The 20,140-nt window shown below is 45.1% G+C and overlaps 1 protein-coding gene across 6 annotated transcripts in view; it reads right to left on the reverse strand.

Annotated features, from left to right (window-relative positions):
* Pdzd2 (PDZ domain containing 2) overlaps positions 1 to 20,140 on the reverse strand; it is a 366,700-nt gene that overhangs the window by 323,389 nt on the left and 23,171 nt on the right. For 5 of the 6 annotated variants that reach the window (XM_040757639.1, XM_040757637.1, XM_040757634.1 and 2 more), the window contains one exon: positions 3,574 to 3,663. The exons of the other annotated variant lie outside the window; for it this stretch is intronic. The gene's annotated coding sequence lies outside the window, so the exon portion shown is untranslated. The remainder of the gene's footprint in view (positions 1 to 3,573; positions 3,664 to 20,140) is intronic. 6 annotated transcript variants of the gene reach the window in all.

A 20,140-nucleotide genomic window follows, 5' to 3' on the forward strand; every position in this document is an offset into this window, starting at 1 on the left:
AATGGCCCCATATGTTTGAATTCTTGGTCCCCAATTGGTGGAACTGTCTGAGGAGGATTAGGAGATGAGGTCTTGTTGGAGACAGTGCGCCATCTGGGACAGGCTTGGCATTTCAAGAGACTCATGTCCCAGCAGGTATATTCCTTGCCTCCTGCTTGTGAGATGTGAACTCTCAGATATTCCTACCACCAAACTACCGTGGACCGTCACCGTCTGAAACCGTAAGCCCAATGAAACAGTTTCTTTATAAGTTACCTTAGTCACGGTGTTTTACCACAGCAACAGAAAGCTAACGATTACAGATCATTCTGTTCAGGTCTCAGATACAAAGAGGGACACAGCCCTGGAAAACAAAGGAAAGGCAATCTTCAGAGAGAAGCCGAGAACGTGGCTGAGCTCAGGCGCTGGTATTTCCGTGCCAGACCTGGGCATCGCCTCCGGATAGCCTTCACGGGCCAACCTGGCCTTGCTGTGAACATCCAACTCCTTCTCATCACTTCAGGCTTTGTGGTGGCTAATCTTGATCGTCAATCCGGCTGCATCTAGAATCAACTAAAACCCAAGCTTCCAGGCACACCAGTAAGGAAGTTTCTTGTTTGGATTATCTGCGGCAGAAAGGCCCAGCTAACTCTGGGCCTTACCTTCTGGTGGCAGCCCACATAAATGGACTGGGAAGAAGGAAGCTTTTGCTTCTTGCCTGTTTGCCTTCACTCTTGTGTGCAAGTTCATCTACCCTGCTGCTGGGGCACGCCTTCACCTGCATTAGGACCTACTTCTTAGAGATTCCAAGGCCAGCAGCTCTCCAAGAACCCTCTAGTGCTCCAGCACCAGGAAGTGCTGACACAGCGAGCCTTGCTGAACAACAACCAGATTCTTGTGGTGAGATAACCACTGTCGGACTACCCAGAACACAGCCTGTATGCCAGCCTAATATATATTATAAAATACATCTCTCTCTATATATATATATATATGTGTGTGTGTGTGTGTGTGTGTGTGTGTGTGTGCGTGCGCGTGCATAGATATTATATATAATGAAAATTTAGCATAATCACAGATTAGACAACCTATAAAAATACTCATTTTAATATATATGAATAATGATATGAAAATTACAGTGGTCTGCGAGTAGAGGTTTATGCCTTTAAGCCCAGCACTTGGGAGGCTAAGCCCCCAGATGAAAATTTAGGTTATGGAAAAGGTCCAGTTTTCTTTTAGGTTAAAGGGTTGAAGTTGGGTGTGATAGCTCATGCCTGTAATCTCAGTATTTAGGAAGCTAAGGCAGGAGGACTGCCACAGGTTCAAGGCCCACCTGGGCTACATAGTGAGTCTAGGCCAACCTGAACGGAGGCAGGTGGATCTCTGTGAGTCTGAGCCCATCTATCTTATGTTTATAGTGAGCTTGAGGCCAGACAGAGTTACATAGTGAGACCGTGTCTCAAAGCAGCAAAAAACAAAATTTAAAGGTGACTAATTCCCCTTCTGCAAATTCAGCATGAATCTAATTAAAATGCCAACAAGGAGTCCTTTTAGAAAAAATCCTCTAGGAAAAATATAATAGCCATAAAAAATATGAAAGAGGGGCTTGTGAAAGAGAAAGCCTGGCCTTATACCCATTAAATAAAGCTTGTTGTGAAACTATAGTAATAAAAGGAATTTGGCAATGGAGAGCAAGGAGCCAGGTCACAGTGCAAAGCAAGCTTCCAAAACTTAGCTCCCAAGTGCCTACTGCCGCTGGGCAGTATTCACGATGTTGGCTAATGGACACCAGACAGAATGGACAAAAATTCTTGCTGCTTTTGTGTTTTCATAACTGCAAACAAAACACTCGAGAAGGACTTGTGGCTGCCAGTCTTGCCAAAAATCACAAGCTCTAGAATCAGGGAGAGATTGTGTCAAAAGAGCAAAGTCAAGTGTGACAGAAGACATGTGGTGACCCCTTTGTGTCCCCACAAGTCCTAGTGATCCTCTTCTTTCCATCTCCCGGGGTGACAGGTGCACAGGGTCACACCGGTTTATTAGATAAGCCCTGGGATCTAAACCCATGCTCATGGTCGCACATTGAGTGCTCTTAACCACCAAGTCATCTAGCTAGCCCTGTGTGACTTTTTAAAACACTCTCATAAGTACGATTAAAAGACAGGAAGGAAGAGAAAAGGCCAAGGAAAGAGTATGCTCCTACCCCATTGAACTATGGACAACTTGTTTTAAGCCTGAATGAAAATTGTATGACCTTCTTTTGGAGGGTTTGTTTGTTTGTTTGTTTTTAATATCTGAGGTTTCGTACCTTCAGGCTCTGTTGGAAGCAGCCTGTACCCAAGGCCAAGCTATAAAAGTGGCAGGGGAGCCACAGGTCTGCCAACTGTGGTGTTTAATGAGCAAAACTTAAGGGCTGAATGCAAATAACTGGTAAACACCAGATGGCAGGGGTCAGGTAGGAGATCCCTCGAAGAGATACAGTCAGAGCCTTGGTCCAGCCCAGAGAAAGATAAATGACTCCCATCTGATTGGGGGTTGGGAGAGCGTCATGGGGCTCATGCAGCTGGTCCATGCACTACTGAAGGAGTAGAAAAAGAGTTCTTTATACCTCCACTGGAGAACGGAAAGGCAGGGGAAGAAGACCCGAGGACAGAAAAGGAATAGGGCAGCTGGTGGTGGAAATGGATTGTCTGGCCCAATGTGAAAACTCATCTGTAGGCTTTCAATGGTTAGCTGTCCTGAAATCTCAAAATGGGTGGATCATGAACACATACATACACGGACACACAGACACATGGGCACACAGACACATGGGCACACATACACAGGCACACATACACAGGCACACATACACAGCCTAAAGACTGAGAGTGAGCCGGTTCCTATCTAACCTGCGAGACAAACAAACAAAACTCAATTAAATTGTTGCCAAGAATTTTAAATGGGAAAGAGAGGTACCCAATTAGCCCTTATTTGTACTTTTTAAAAAGTCTTTAAAAGTTTATGCCTTATTTAAATACAAAGTTAATAGTATCAGTTATTGCTAACGTCATTTGCTGTAATAAAGCCTTGCTTTTAATTGGAAGCAAGAGTGTATCATTCCACTTCTCCTAATTAACTGACTTTATGGGAAGCCAGGCTTCTGGAAACACAAAGCTATCATGAGGTGTTGATATTTTCCCTGGGTGCATTTTCCCTAACTCCAGATATAGTATCATGGAAAAAATCAAATTATTAGCATTGGCCTTGCATGCTAAAACTTAAAAGTGGATCACAGCTTTTTAAACAAATGCTGGCCTCTGTCATGTCCAGGGATGAAGACAAAACATTATGTATGTACTCTCCCTGCCTCTTCCTCTTCCAGTAGTTCTCAACCTGTGGGTTGCAACCTATTTGGGAATCACGTGTTAGATATCCTGCATATCAGATATTTATGCTATGACTCATAACAGTAGTAAAATTACAGTTATGAAGTAACAATGAAATAATGTTATGGTCGGGGGTCACCACAACATGAAGAACTGTATAAAAGGGTCACAGCATTAGGAAGGTTGAGAACCACTGATCTACAGAGAAGAGAGGCCATTATCTCACCTCTTGCTCTCCTCTGGTGTAGGCAGTCTTGGTTCCTTTAAACTTGCCTCCTGGGAATGATTTTCCAATCATATAATTGTCTCTGTGGGCCTTAGAAAAAAAAGAATATGGTGTTTCAAAAAAATTATACCCTTCCTTTGGTCTTATATTAAGCATTTTCTACATCTGGCAAAGGAATCTAAACTATGTTACTGTAATATGTTTAGTTGGTGTGAACACCTCTCTACTGTGTTTTCTTTCAAATGTACTTTTCTTTAGACCAACTAGTTTGGGCAAACTGAGGGGTTTTCACATAAAGACTTCTATATTCCTTAAAAGCCGAACCCAACAACAGTGGTACTAATAACAGTTGCTAAAATCAGTTTGCAAATACGAGATGACGTCTAACCTAGCTTTTCTAAAGGCAAACCTTTTATTACGGTGACTAACTCTGGAAGAGTTCCACATGTCTGAGAACCCACATGGCGTCTCAAGATTCAATATGGCAGGAAAGGCAAGTGTGAACAGGTATGGAGACTCGGGTACACATAGACCAGGTGTGAATATATATCACAAGCATGAAACGTTCGTGTACGAGAAATATGAACACTAAATACGCTACGAGAGAACCAAAACTCGGAGTTTTAGTTTTTTGAGGGTATAAAACCCGTTAACAGAGGTGACTGCATCAAACCCAGGCGGAACAATTAGCCCAATGGAAAACTCTATGGCAACTCAAGATTGACAGCTGGTTGTCAAGTTTTTAATTGTTGTTTAATTGTTACTATTAAGATGTGTTCTCTGCAAGAGAAGCTCCCATCCTCCTACTGGCTCTTTATTGTCTTTTGAGTGCTCCGAGGTAAGATACTCTGAGATTAAGCTATAAAATCACGAAGAGAGCTCCGTGGGATCCTGGATTGGATCCTAGAAGACGTAAAGGACAACCATGCAATCTGCATGACGTAAGGAATTTAGTTTGGGAAAATGCACCATGACCAGTCTTCAGCTCTGATAGCTATACCATAGCTGTGTAACGTATTAACCACAGTGGAAACACACACTAGAGGTATGATTTAGTGTACAGCACTAAGTATAACATGACAAAGCCCTGGGTTTGATCCCCAGGACCTCAAAGGTAAGTAAACAGATAACTAAACAGAATGGGACCAGGACCAACTCTTACTATCTGGGTAAGTTTTCTGTACACCTAAAATACTTTTAGAATAAAAAATGGTGACAAAAAAAAAGCTGTCATGAAGCACTGGTAAATGAGCATTCATGAGCCCTTAATGTTTATCACATGGTAAAGGAAACAGAAATAATTTCCCACCCAAGTAGCAGCTCCATTCATGGAAAAAGCAAACCATTTGCATACATGGTGGTAATTATTTCACAGTTGACGACCTTGAGGTAAAGGTGGCTCAGGGAGTCAGAAGAATAAATTCAGATTTGGTCAATCCCCCAAAGGGGTATCACCGTCAATCATTATGGAAGAAGCCCAGGCTGGTAAAAGAGGCACAAGCAAAATGCCCTGTGGCTATGGGGCATCTCTTAGAACCGCAGGAAACAAGCTGCCCAATTGGGCACTCTGAGCTGTACCCACAATAGGAGATATTTGCAAACCCAGCAGGGCCTGGCTCGTGCTCAGAGATCTCAAGGTCAAGCCAGCACCGTTTCTAGAGCACAGCAGAGTAATTAAGCTCACATGTCCAGGCAGGCAAGGCTGAAGAGCCATGCATTTGTTCCTGGCTGGGATGCGTTCACCACCAGCACCTGGCCACACACTCTGGAGCTGCACACAGGTTGGTTTCAGCCCCTCTCTAAAGACACTTAGCTTCTGGAGGCTGGTTTGTCTGTGAAAAATGACCTTCCAAATGCAGGTTTCCCCAAGCTCTCAGGTGACAGACCCCCACACCCAGTTCAGTCTTACCTCCCAGGAGCAGTGGGTCCTAGAGGTTTTATTTGGACCCAAATACCTAAACTTACATAAAAGCATTGAATTTGTCCAGTTTTTTTTTTGGTTGAATATTATGATTTCTTTAAATGTTCAGCTCTAGAAGTTTTAAGGGCATTTCTTTTCTGCCTTGCTTGGGTGCCAGATTGTTGTAAATCTATGATATGCTTCATGTTCATACAATAATTCATAAGACTGAAGACCCGTAACTATTTCTTCTCTGATAGGAAGGGTGGGTAGGTCTCTTTCCATTGCCATTTCTACAAAACAAATGTGCCCTCCCCACACACACCTGCTCTATTCTTCCCATCTGACAAGCGCCTTCCCTGGAAAGGGAAGGGAATGTCACTGTCAGACTGGTGCCTAGGATCCTGGTGATGGAGACTGTGATGGTTTAAATGTAGTTTGTCCCTCAAAGGCTTACATGTTGGAAACTTAGCTCTCAGCGTGGTGACATTAGGAGGAGACTGTTGGGAGGTGCTCAGCGCACTGAGAATACTCATTGGATGGGACTAAGGTAATGTTCAGGGACTCGTGGTTCCCCTGGTTAGTTCTTAGCATAAGTTGTCATAAAAGAGTAAAACTGACTGCTGGGTCGCACCTGGCTTCCTCTCTCACCGTTCAATCACTCCCTCTTGGAAGTGCTAACGTGATGTCACAAGGTCCATACCAGAGCAGAGTCGATGCCAATGTCACAGCTTTGAGTCTTCACAACTCTGGGCTGAACAAAGCTCTTCTGTAGAAATACCAGCTTCAGGCATGTCATCATATTGACAGAAAACACATGAGCATGGGCAACCATCTTGGAGTCCAGTTCTTCCCAGGCCACCTCAATTCCTTCAACTTTTCAGGGACAGCTATTCTAACTCTGTGCAATGAAGACTGAGTTTCAGAAGAATGGGGAGTTCCTAAGTCTTCTAAATCATTTCATGAACACAAAGTACACCATAGACAGACAATGATCTGGTACCCAAGCATGGGAAAAAAGGAAATGTCTTAAGCCTTCTGGAGCTGAACATTTGGAGAAATGATGGCATTCAAAGACTTGTCAAAAAAAACTAGACAAATTTTATATAAGTTTATGTATTCCTCAGATACCTTAGGGGTAAACTTAACAAACTTTAGTTTAGGCCAGTTTGGTATTATAGGAGCTGAAACAATCAGAAGGGAACCTTTAAAAATTCTGATATTCATTCTTGAAGGTAGATTTAAAATGGCTAAGTGAGTATAAGTATGTGACTCTCCAAATTTATAGTCCATAAGTCAGAGGTCTTTCTTGCTCATTTGTTAAAAGGTATTTATTCCATGAGCTTGCTGGAAAGAGTAAGTTAAATGGGCTAATATGTTTGAGACACAGAGAACAATGCTTGGCACATTAACTGCTTGAAACGTAAGAATACACCTAGATGCCATACAAGACAGTACAGTGGCAAGTACCTTTTCAGGTCACAGCACCCCACAGGACCCTGGAGAGCCGTGCGGGTGTGGGACTTAGAGACAACGTCTCATGGGTGAAAGACAAGCTGCTTTAACCCACTTTCTAAAAGCCTGTTTCTAAGAGGCAAATTTCTGCAGGCACGACTGCTGGAAATGTCTTTAAGCATAAGCTGCTTTGCAGAAATGAAAACAAATATTGTGCTTTCCCCCAGACAATCTGCAATCTGTGCCATTGTGGACTTTCAGTTAGGAAAAAGGAGAAGTGTCTGCCATCTCAACAGCAGTGTAAGAAGTGGTCTCCCGAATCTACAAATCAACATGCCATGGAGATAGGAGATAGTACTAAACAGTTAATACACATACATACATACAATCATACATACATACAATCATACATACATACATACAATCATACATACATACATACAATCATACATACAATCATACAATCATACATATATACAATCATATATACATACATACATACATACATACATACATACATACATGCATACCTCTGGTAAAGAGTAATGTGTATTAGGCACAGTAGTATGAATAACAGAGCAATTATAACAACTACACTAAAAGTTATGTGGATATGATTCTCTCTCTCTCTCTCTCTCCCTCTCTCTCTCTCTTTCACTCTCTCCCCTCCTCCTTCCTATCCCACCCCAAAAGAGTCAAGATAAATTTGAACATGTTCAACAAGAAGTTGACTGTGAGTAACTGAAATCACAGAAGGTGAAACTGCTCCCGCCCCCCACCAAACAAACAAGAGTCCTCCTTGGATAGCTCAATAAAGGCTGGCTCAGAAGTCAACACAGCCTCATTTTTTATGCTACCTTTTGCAGACAGTCTGGCAGGGCAACTTTTTTGATATCACCAAGTGACTTAAAGGGAGTTGTGAGATCCACCAAGTGGGAATGAACCACAGCTAATTCTTTCTCTGATAAAATAAAAAACAGACATAAATACAGCTTTAAATGTCTAGACTCCAGAGAGGTGGTAAAGACCCACTCAGACCGTGTTCCTACTGATTGATACCCAAGCCCAGAAGCATAGACCCACACAGTCTCTCAGAGAACAGCCTTCAGTAGCTGCTTCCAATGTGGAAGGATAAATTCCAGGCTCCCAGACCACAATGCAGGACAATTCTTAAGGGCTGTCCTAGGCCAGAGATCCCAGGGGTTTTCTGCTGTACTGTAGCCCAGCTTATCCCTCTGCCCAGCCTCTGCTCCCCCCTCCCGGGCTCTGCATCTTGGAATCCAGCCATTAACACACATCAGGTCCTGAGGGATGCCTGCTGTTTGGGGGCTTATAAAGAACTCTACTGAAGTATCACTGATGTGCAATAGAGCAAACATAAACCACACAACTTGATGTGTTTTCTCTTTCTTTCCTTTTTGCATTCATGGGTATTGAAGCAAGGGCTATGTGTATCCTAGGCCAGCTTCTCTACTACTGAACTCTTCTCTGTGCTGGCTAGTTTTTATGTCAGCTTGACATAGGCTAGAGTCATTTCAGAAGAGGGAACCTCAACTGAGAAAATACCACTACCAGATTGACCTGTGGGCAAGCCTATGGTACATTTTATAAACTACTCGTTGCGATGGAAGGGTTCAGTCCACTATGGGTGGTGCCACCCCTAGGCAGGTAGTCTTGGATGATGTAAGAAAGCAGGCTATATAAGTCATGAGGAGTAAGCCAATAAGGATCACTCCTCTATGACCTCTGCTTTAGTTCCTGCCTTCCTGCCTTGAGTTCCTACTCTGACTTCCTTCTATGATGGACTGTGATACAGAAGTTAAAGGAAAATAAACCCTTCTCTCCCGGGTTGCTTTTTGGTCATAGAGTTTTATCACAACACTAGAAACCCTAACTTGGACAGCTTCTTTGTTTCTTTTTTCATATTCTCACTAAGTTGCCCTGGTTAGTCTTGAACTTGTAATCCTCCTTTTTCAAACACCCAAAGTATTGGGATGACAGACCAGTATCCACCACCAAGGTCCAACTTCTAGCTTTTAGTATATGTATTTGTCAGTGCACCTGCCACGAAGACAATGACCAAACCCTCGAACCATCCACCCCCACCTTGCAAGTTCTCTGTTTCTTTTCTCTCCCCGTCCTGTGCCATTCTCCCAACTCCGTCTCCCAGAAGATGCTTGGGGGAGAGAGGGTGCCAAGGTGCACCTGTGGAGGCCAGAGGACAACTTGTACGAGTCAATTCTAAGCTTCTAGAGATCAATCTTGGGTTATCAGGTTTGGCGGCAAGTGTCTTTACCTGTAGCACCATCTTGCAGGCCCTAGCCTGAATTTTTCAGAACTTCATACAAATCAGTATATACTGAAAGGGCCCACTCTGTTTGGCTTCTTTGACTCGGGATGACTATTCTGAGACTGGTCCATGATGTTTCATGTATCCGTAGCTTGTTGCTTTTAATTGCAGGGTACTCCTCTACCATACAGACATGTTTCCTCTTGATTTTCTCCTGGAGTTCTCTGAAGCCCAACACAAGACCAGGGAAGGCAGGACATTCCCACCTACCCAAGCAACCCTTGGATTGGCGGTAATGTGGCCCTTAATTGCACGGGAAACTTTTAAGCTGTTAGCTCTTATCAGTCATGCCATTGACCTGGGTGAGTCTCAAAACCACTTTGTTTTGGTTATTTGTGCCAAGCAAAGCACTGCCCTACACTGTGTGTGTGTGTGTGTGTGTGTGTGTGTGTGTGTGTGTGTGTTGATGATGATCCCAGGCTGCCCAGTGGGATACGGAGCCTACACAAAACATTACTCCTGACCAGTCAATGGTCTGTATATACAGTGTTTCTCCTTTTCAGGAAATTTGTCTGATAGGTGATAGAATCTGGTGGGTTCTGGAGGCTCCAACTAAATCCTTTTAGTCTCAGCCCTGCTCCCTCTTCCCATTTCTCTTATCAGACAGATCTCACCCATGCCCAGAATCAAGTCAGACAGTGGCATAACAGAGTGACCTGGTGATTCTCAAGTTTTATACTCCCAGAGTCCCATATTTGAACCCGCCCTCCCTCTGCCTTGTTCAGTGAAATGGCTCTGTTACCCTATTTCTTCTGCCTCATTTGTAGCCCTGAGACAGTAACAGCACTAACCTCAAAGGGCTGTCACACTGATTAAATGAAATCTTAGACTTGGAGATCATAGCACCATATCCTCAGACAGCAGCCGTTAATGCTTTTATGGTTATGGTTCCCAAATGTTCCATCTGTGGCCAGATCCATTCCTTCCACAGTTTCTACATGTTCTAAAACTTCTGTCGCTACTGGGTTGCCCATATTCAGAGGCACCCACAAAGAGCCTGGCACAAACTGCCCCCCACTCCCGCCAGGCCTTTCCTTCCTGTCCATAACACCCAAGTCCATATTCTCATCTTGTCTCTCTTCCGTTTTTCTAATTTTCCAATGCCATGATTTCTACACATCTGGATTTTGCAAGCCAATAAAAAATTTTTTATAAATTATTGCTGGAACAAAACTATTCCATTTTTTTCTTTTGCAATACAGATACTAAGTAAATACAACTGAGTAACACCACTCTTTCATAGGCTAATCTCCTCCAAGCAGGAAAACCACAGCATGGCTCACAGCGCTGCTCTTTAAAACAACTATGTGGCATTAGGAAAAACTTCGCTGTATAGATTTTATTCCCCTTGTTTCTCAACAGACTAACACTAGAGTTCTGACGGGTACCCATCTTTGCACAGATGGCATCAGAGACCCGGAGACCTGTCGTCTTCCTGCCTGTCTTAATGCACAGGAGCTGTAATCACAAAGCAGTCCCATAGACTGCGTGGCTGAAGAACGACAGTCAGCTCCTCCACTTCTGGAGATCCAAGATCAAAGGGCTCCCAGATCCTGTTAAAAACCTGCCTCCTCACTATGTCCTCCCTGGTGGAGAAGGGAGAGGGAAGGAGACCACTTCCCCATGTCTTTCCTTATATGATCTACGATGCCCTTGGTGGGCTCCACCCTCTTGTCCTAATCCCCTCCCAAAGACCTTATCCTCTACATGCCATCATGTGGGGACGAGGATTTCAACCCAGGGAAACAGTGCTCAGTTCTCAGCATTGACCGCTCTCCCTCCTGCCCACCCCTCTCAAACATATACCTACATCTAATGCACCTATACCTAATGGACAACAGAGGGATTGCACTCTTGTTGCGTGTGGGGCTCTTAAGATATAGCACCCCTAGTCTGCCAACGGGACTCCTCAACATACCAGTTTGCAGTTTAGAATTTGGGATACATTGTCCTCCATCTGTAGTGATGTGTAGAGCACAGACCTCACAGAACCAGTGACCATAGGTAAGAGTACAGTCCCAGTTAGGCTCCCTGCCACTCACCTTTGACACTAGGTCCCCTTCCTCCTCACATTGGAGCGATTTCTTGAGAGAACTTTCTCAGGGCAGTAGCCACCTCTTTTTTTTTTCCACAGTACCTCAAACCTTCTAACTAAAGCACACACAAAAAGTCTCGGAAGAATTCTCACTGCTCCTAACAATAGGAAACAGACAATGGCTAAAAATAACAATGGGCAAAGTGACAGCATTTCTAGAAGGCTGAAAAGAGTTTCATTAGCAGAATTCCTGGGGTTCACTGGTATGTAAAAGGGGCCCTCCCTCCAGCCCCATCTGCTTCAAGCCTTTTCCCTCCCCACCCCCGTTCCATTGCAATAATTGTGGCCACTTTTCAGGATCTTCGAATCTTCTCCTGTGTCCCAGAGACGCTCTAGACATCCCCAGAGTTCAGGCTGACACACCTGTGCTTCCCCATTTCCCTCCTTTAAAAAACAAAAGAAAGAAAGGAAGACTCAAAAGAGCAAATAGGGTTTTCCGGAGATGGAGAAGGTCCTAGTGAGGTCCTGAGGGGCATCAAAGGAAAATGATTAACTGTCACCACTGGAGAAGAGTTTACCCTCCAGAGACAAAAAGGACAAAAGGCACCCAGCAGGAGGCGGGCCAGTGGGGGATGGGCAGCAAGGGCCTCAGCTGTCCTCCATCTGGGGAGACTGGAGGGAACCAGTGGGGACTAATCAAGTTACCAGATACCTCTGAGCCTGAGTCCTGCCAAAGATTTCCACTCAATAGTGTGGGCTTCTCTTCCTCAGAGCATGAACCAACCAACCAACTGCAGTACCAGTGTTACCTGAAGACCAACAGCAATGGACTCCGGGCCTACTGAATTCCCATCTGTGTTTAAACAAGGCTCCCAGCTGAGTCCTGTGGTACAGGCCTAGGGTGATTTGTTTGTTTGTTTATTTATCCATCCAGGGTATCTGGCCATATCTGAAGACACTTTGTGAGTCCCTGTAGGGGCATAGTTATGGTGGGCAGAGAGAACGTAGGGCAGGGTAAGGCAATTCTGCAATGAACAACTACCTGGGGCCAGGTATATTGGCTCATGTTTACAGGGTCAGCACTCAGGATGCTGAAGCGAAGGATTGCAAAGCCAAGGCCAGCCTGAGCCATACAGCAAGACTGTAGTGGTCTGAGTGAGAATGGCCCTCATAGGCCATTTGAATACTTGGTCTGAAGATAGTAGAACTGTTTGAGAAGGATTGGGAGGTGTGTGTGGGGGGTTGTTTTGTTTTGTTTTGTTTGAGGGAGGGGTGTTGCTTGGGTGGGCTGTGAGGTTTCAAAAGACTCCCAGTGCGTTATCTTTCTCTTATCTCTATCTCCCTCCCTCCCTCCCTCCCTCCCTCTCTCCTCCCTCCCTCCCTTCTCTCTGCCTAGGGGTTGTGGATCAAGCTGCTCCTTTGTTCCACCATCATGGATTCTAACCCTCAGAAGCCAAAAGCCAAATTAGACACTTGCTTTTATAAATTGCCTTGATTATGGTGTCTTGTCAACACAAGAGAAAAGTAACTAAGACCAACCCTGTCTCGAAAAACCAAGGGAGCCGGGGAGCAATTATGTGCTCCAGAAATCACCAAGGTCCAGGATGAGAAATCCTGATGTAAGAGAACAAATCCAGGAGAAAAATGATGACTGGTACCGAATCATTGTGTTCCATGCGGGGACTGAAGAGCAGCAGCCCCCAAAAGGAAGGCACATGACCTGCAACAATGACTAGAGTCTTCCCAGCAGCCCCAGAACACTCTGTGACTGTGCATGCCTTTTGCTTCCAGACTTACCAATAAGAAGCACTGGTATAAACCATGAGAACCTGTCCATGGGTGGCTTTCAGGAAGCCCAGGCTGGCCAGGTTTCACCATCCAGATCTAAAGAAGGGCGGGCTTCTGGAGATGCAGGGCCTTGAAATTGGTATAAGACTCTTAGCTACACAAGTTTAAGATCAGTGGATTAGAGGTGCTGCTGCTGGGCACACAGCATGCTGGTCTCCAGGTCCTCATGCTGAGCACAAGAGAAACTGGGCATGACAACCCACAGGAAAGGAAGGGCTCACACAACACTCCACAGCATTACATATGCCATCCCAGAGATGAGATGGGGAAGATGCCAGTGACAGGAATGTGTTTATCTCTTCTTGTTCCTTCAATGACACCTTCTCTGGAAGGCTGCTTTAATTCTCCCTAACTGAGCCATCATTTTTCCGTTCCTTCTGTATTACTTGCACTTCTTATTGTCCTACTGACTGTAAGCTTTGTTTCTTCTTCTTCCTACACAATTGTGAGTCCAGGACCATAGCAGAAATGGTGAATCTTAGCCTCTCTTCTGGTGATCACCAAAACACAGGCCCCAAATTTGCTCCGGGGCTCCTCATTCTCTCCAGGGAACTCTGTAGCTTTGGTAGGTATCAGGGGGTGGATGACCCCCTGAAGCAATGTACACTCAACAGAGGGAGTGAGGGTGAGATTCTGTTACTGTTTGAATGAAAATGGCCCCCACAGGTCCACAGGGAGGAGCACCATTAGGAGTGGCCTTGCTGGAGTAGGTGTGGCCTTGTTAGAGGAAGTATGTCATTGAGGTTTCAGAAGCTCAAGCCAGGTCCAGTGTCACTCTCTTCCTGCTATCTGTGGATCCAGATGTAGAACTCCAAGCTCCTTCTCCAGCATCATGTCTGCCTGCATTCTGCCATGTTCCCCTACATGATGATAATGGACTAAGCCTCTGAACTGTAAGCCAGCTCCAATTACATGTTTTCCTTTATAAGAAGTGTCATAGTCACAGTGTCTCTTTACAGCAATAGAAACTAACTAAGACAGACTCGGTGAGTATATAACCTGGAGTTTATAACACTGTGGGGCAATTCTAAGGTATGTTTCAGACCCTGCTCCTCTCACTCTCCCTTACTGTTGGGGGAAGTCCTGTGCATTTGTCAATAAAGTACTGTTGAGCCTATAGGAAACCTAGATAGGAGGGAGTAGGAGTCCAGGAGAACTCTGGGAAGGAGAAAGACAAGAGAGTCAACATGTGACGCCATAGGGGTAAGAAGCCGGGAACTATTCTCCGGTAAGAAACATACTTAGATTAACAATTATGGGGTAATTACTTAAGGCAGAGCTAGCCAGTAAGGGACAAGCAAGGCCAACAGCTTCATAATTAATACAGCGTCTTGTGTGTTTATTTGGGAATCATGCGGATCTAGAACCAGGCTGGCGCGGCAGAGCCCAGGTGACTGGCGGGGGATAAACCAAAGCGGCTAGCAAAGGAAAAAGCTTCTCTTAACACCTTACTTCCTATTTCTCATAATTCCTGTACCAGAGCCTTGACCACTCTGCTGTCAGGAACCAATCTAAGACAAGCATTTCACTCACTGCTAAAAACCCAGTGTTTAGCCACACATACCCCAATACAGTGAATACAGTGAACGCTCACACCCCAAGTATTTATAGAAGTTACAAAAAATCCCTCTGTGCCTTGAAATCAAACGAAACAGCAATCAGACAAACTATTAAAACCTTGATGGTAGAAGAAGCCAGAAGAACACATCTACATGTCTTTCATTCTTGATCAAAACACACTTAAAAATGGCCCAGGCTTCTCCCTACACTAACAATTCAATTTCTAGTTGTCATATGGAAGAGCTTAGTGGCTAGAGGCACCAGCTCTGGAGTCCAGTAGGCCAAGGCATGAGGTCTAGCCTGGTGTCCTGCCTGCAGAGTACTAAGGAGACGTAACAGAGGGTTTAATTCTGTCTTGGGCAAGAATAAACCTTCAATAAGTGACTTTTAACATAATAATAATAATTATTATTTCATTGCCCATATTAGGCAACCTCCATGTTTATTAGAGGATTGGTGGGTGCAGATTGGCAGATACATGAAAGATACACAGCACCTAGTTACTATATTGATAGAATTATCTAAAAGAAGGATGCAAAAAGCCACATGCCTCCCCGTGTGTGTATGTGTGTGTGTGTGTGTGTGTGTGTGTGTGTGTACATGTCCATATGGAGACCAGATTGATGGGGGGATGTCCTTCTGTATATGTATTTCTCTTATTAGTTGATGAATAAAACAGTTTGGCCAACAGAGGCAGGAAGACAGGTGGGACTAGGAGACGAGGAGAATTCTGGGAAAGGTAAGTAGAGAGGTACCACAAGGAGACGCCGTATAGAGACAGGGAGGATAGGATGCACCAGGCATTCTCTGGTAAGATAAGGCTATGTAGAGATACATAGATTAGTAGTTTTGGTTAATAATTAAGAGAGCTAGCTAATAAGAAGCTCTAGCCATCGGTCAACAGTTTAATAATGAATATAGCGTCTGTGGGCTTATTTGGGGGCTGAAGTGGGAGTGGGACCTGGCAGGACAAGTAAACTCCAGTAATACCAGATACTAACTTTGAATGCTGTTTCTTAGAACAGTCCACCTTGGTTTTTAAGATGCTCGCATTATCCAGTAGGCTAGGCTGGGTGGCCAGCAAGCTACAGGGACTCCTATCTCTACCTCCCCAGCACTGGGATCACAAACACATCCACAAACAGCTTTTTATGTAGGATCTGTGTTTAAACTTTGGTTCTCATGCTTGTGCTGCAAGCACTATACCAAGTGAGCCTCCTCTCTGCATCCCCCTCCTTTTCAGTAAAGGCTTACCTGTGTCTTTTTCAGCTCATTCGGTCTATATGAACTTGGGAAAGTCACTTTATCCACCTGCAGGCCTAGCTGTGAGGGTTGGATGTGTAGCAGGCCATTTCTAGGGCCCTCCCAGGCTTTGACTTCGGGAGAACTCCTCAGCCTGAAAGGACAGCAGGCTGAGGTTTGCACTGAAGGTTAGGCCAGAGCAACAGGCCACAATGGGCAGTTCTCAGACTCTGCGATGCTGACAAAGGATGGGTTGTTTTGGGCTCAAGGGGGCCATCTTGGATACTGTCAGACAGCCAGCAGTATAGTGGGCCTCTGTAGTTATCCCAGCACAGCCGATACTGATATCTCCAGACATCATCAAATGTCTCCTGGGACAAAAACCAATCAAGTGGAAAGTCCCAGTGGTCAAGAATTGATTCCCTAGTGACCCAGGGACAGGGACCAGCCCCATGAGGCAGCCCCAGGCTCATGTCAGGGAGGAGTCAGGACTTCTTTGCTTTGGCTGACCTGATTTTGTTATTAGGCTAACAATAACAACAAGAATGTTAGGATTCTCTTAGCCATGTCTACCCTTTTCCCCAGCTATCTCTTGCCGTTCTTGATCATCCTTCATCCCCTACTACACTTCATTAAAGAGCAGGCCTTAGGAAACAACCAAGCATTTGCTGCAGAGTTAGGGTTATTTTGTTTTCCCTAGTCTATCATTAGCCACATTTGCCTGCAAATAGGATTGATGTTTTTAAAGCTCATCTACTCACAACTCCAGAACATAGCCCTCGCCACAGTTACCCCGATCTGTTTATGACAGCAGAAACAGCAGGAGATCCAATCTCCAAAACTCTGATGATCCGGACATGCTAATGTGTTATAAAACCCCAGCAAAGGCAAATGACTTCAAAGGTTTATTAACAACAGGGTTGCTCTTAACTAGAAAGATCTGACTGCTTCTCCGGGCAATGGTCAAGGTTACTGCACAATGGAAAATGGGCCCCCGGTGATCTGATGAAAGTCAGAGTGCCCCCATGGGTCAGAGCAAGCCTGGAGTGGGCAGCACCGGGGTTTGGAGGAACAGAGGACCACCCAATGCTCTGCCAGCTTCCAAATAGTTGTCCGTAAACAGTTGCTCAAGATGGTTGTGCTCATCACCGCCTCCTTTGTATCAAAAACAAATTCCTGTAAAGACCAGACAGCAGACCTCCAGAGATGCATGTGTTAGAGCAATGAGAAACGTTAATTTGCTGGAGAATGCTAGTCATTCCAGGGGCTTCCTTTTTACCTTCCAAAGCAGGGCAGTGCTATGTAAGTACCATTAGCTCACAGCTCCAGCCTTCCAGTGATGCCACTATCGGCCCTTTGATAAAGAGCAGAGTGGCAGGCCAGGCCCAACAGAGTGATAGGAGGGCTGCTGTAGTGATGGGGAGGATGGAGGTGGCAAGTGGGATGACCATGGAGATTGGGAGGACTGATGAAGCAAGTGGGAAGATGGATGGAACCGCAGAAAGGGTTGCTGTGGTCACAGAGAGGAGTGATGTAATGGCGGCATGGACTAGGAAGATTGGTGGAGTTTGGGGGAGGACTGCTGTGGTAATGGGGAGGACTGCTGTGGTGAGAAAGAGGTTTGCTGCTATGACTGAGAGGATCAGGGAGGAACACTGTAGTTTGTGTGAAGGAATATCCTACTCTTTTGCCCAGTCCTAGTCCTTGAGCTTTTGTCCCTTCTCTTTGGCTCTCCCTTTTCTGTAATCAGTGTCTAACTAACTCATCATTGTCCTGGCCTCTGAGCCAATGCCCTGTTCTCACAGTGGTTGACTCTCACAGCAGCCCCTCCATGCTACACAGTCTTTAACCTGCTTTGATTTTCTTTAAGAAGCCTTTAGTTTCCCTGGTTTCCCTGCCTATGCTTTCATTGGCCTCGTGACTGCCAGAGAAACTTGCAGCCCAACTGCCCAGGCACACAGTAGAGGCTCTGTAAATATTTAGTGCATGAATTAGGTCTGAGCTTGGACTGTGAGGGTGGCCAAGACACTGAGGGTTGCAAACAGTGCTAGCCAAGAAAGGCTCATTGTGCCTAACCTTAAAAATTTACCTCATCACTCTGACACTTTGCCCTCAATGGCATCGGCGATTGCCCTCATAGCAAGACTGATCCTGGTATAACCAGACAGTGACTTCAGAGAGCCAAGCCTTCAGACTGCAGAGCCAATGACATTATCATGTGCCCTTCCTAATGGATTCTGCCAAGTGCTTTAGCACAGTTCACTGGTCTATTTTTAGGTAACACGAGTGGTAACCTAGCCAGTAAAAGCAGCCATCACCTTGTAAATGCAGGGTTAGCAGGCACTTGCTGGTATGAACTTGTCAACATAAATGCAAAAGAGCGCTTTTCCTGGAGATCATTACAAATAGCGAGAAGAAAATGTTTTCTGAGTAAGGAGATGGGTTCAGCCGCAGAATCGTGTTCCTTTCTTATATCCCACATTAAAACTTGTGTAAGGTCCCTTTGTAAGATCAAGGACCATTGGAACATGAAGATACATGCCAAGATCACCTCGGTCCTGGAGGATTCCGTACTTTGCCCTTCAGCTTCAGTGCCAGACTGAGACTGGCTGGGTAAATAATTCCTTCTGGCCCCTAGGCTGAGCCAACACCACCAGAACAGTGCCTCTGCCCCCATGGAAATACTGCATTCCTTAGCCTGCATGCACAAAAAATCCCCTGAGTTATGCTGTGGAATAGAATAGTTGTTTAACTATGTAAAGATGTGTTGCTTCTGTTGATGCTGCATTTGTTTAACTGTGTAAAGGTGTGTTGCATTTGTTCATCTTGCCTGCCTAAGGCACCTGACTGGTCTAATAAAAAGCTGAATGGCCAATAGCTAGGCAGAGGAGGGGTAGGTGGAGTTGGTGGGCAGAGAGAAAAGGAGGAGACAGATGGGGCCCAGATACCCAGACAGGGAAGAAGCAGGAAAGCATTGTAGACAGTTCATAGATGAGTTAAATGAACCTCAGGGCAGCACAGAGATGAATAGAAATGGGTTAATTTAAGTTAAAAAAAAACTAGTTAGAAACAAGCCTAAATAAACTAAGGCTGAGCATTCAAAAATATTAAGTCTCTGTGTCGTGATTTGGGGCTGGCAGTCCAAGAAAGCCTGCCACAGAGTTACTCTCTAGAAGTGAGCCTTCTTGACCAACTCATGAAATCCAGGACTAGAAGCCTGGGCTCATGAGTACAAATAGCCTGGTTTCTCTACCTCAGAGGGCTCCTCGGAGCTCCTCTCCCGCTGGTTGGAAGGTTCAAGACCCATTCTTCTTCATAATCTCAAGGCTTTCTTGCCTTTCTCTTGATCGCTGAAGTTTATGTCACATAATATTTCTGTCCAATAAGTATAAGTACCCTCCTGTGGGCCAACAAATACCAAGAAATTTTCATTTGTCTTCAGAGTTGGCCAAAACGCACACCTGTGAACTGGATCTGTGGGTCCAAGAGAGGATTCTGGGGGAAATTCATCCCACCTCTCTCCCCAGTAGAATGAATGCTGGGTTTGCAGAGGATGGGAAAAAGCTCAAAGTGAGCAGATGCAATAGTGAGGAAGACACAGAGAGGCAGCATGGAGAACTGAAGCCAAGCTCACAGAGGGTCAAGTGATAACTCCCTGCAGACCCACGTTAGGTTCCTTTCTCCATGAGTGGGTAGTGTCCCAAGTGTATCCCAGGGGTCCAACAGCAGAGCCAGCAGCCTGAAGTCCCAGATGTTCCCTTCTAGACCGCACAGACAGACCCACCATAGATGGCATTGCCTATCCCACTTGCATCAGAGCAGGGCCATGTCCTGGGTATTGGTGTCTTGGGTACCGTCCCCGCGCCAATGCAGTTCAGAGACAGGTGTGACTCTTTCCCGCCCTCTCTTGTCCCTCCTACCAGCTAGAGGTAAAATGTCTGCAACCCTGAGAAACCATGGAAGACAGAAAAAAACTCAAAAACCAAAAAATCCTTGTTTTCTAGTTTCCATACAGGGAGAGACACTTGCCGAGAAGAGCTCCTGCACAGGGTTACCGTGTGGAAGAGAAATAGGTTTTTGTTTAATATTTTTCTCAAGACAGGGCTTCTCTGTGTAACAGTCCTGATTGTCCTAGAACTTGCTTTGTAGACAAAGACCCGCCTGCCTCTGCCTCCCA

Source organism: Mesocricetus auratus, unplaced genomic scaffold (genome assembly GCF_017639785.1).
Source record: "Mesocricetus auratus isolate SY011 unplaced genomic scaffold, BCM_Maur_2.0 Super-Scaffold_100015, whole genome shotgun sequence".
NCBI lineage: Eukaryota > Metazoa > Chordata > Mammalia > Rodentia > Cricetidae > Mesocricetus > Mesocricetus auratus.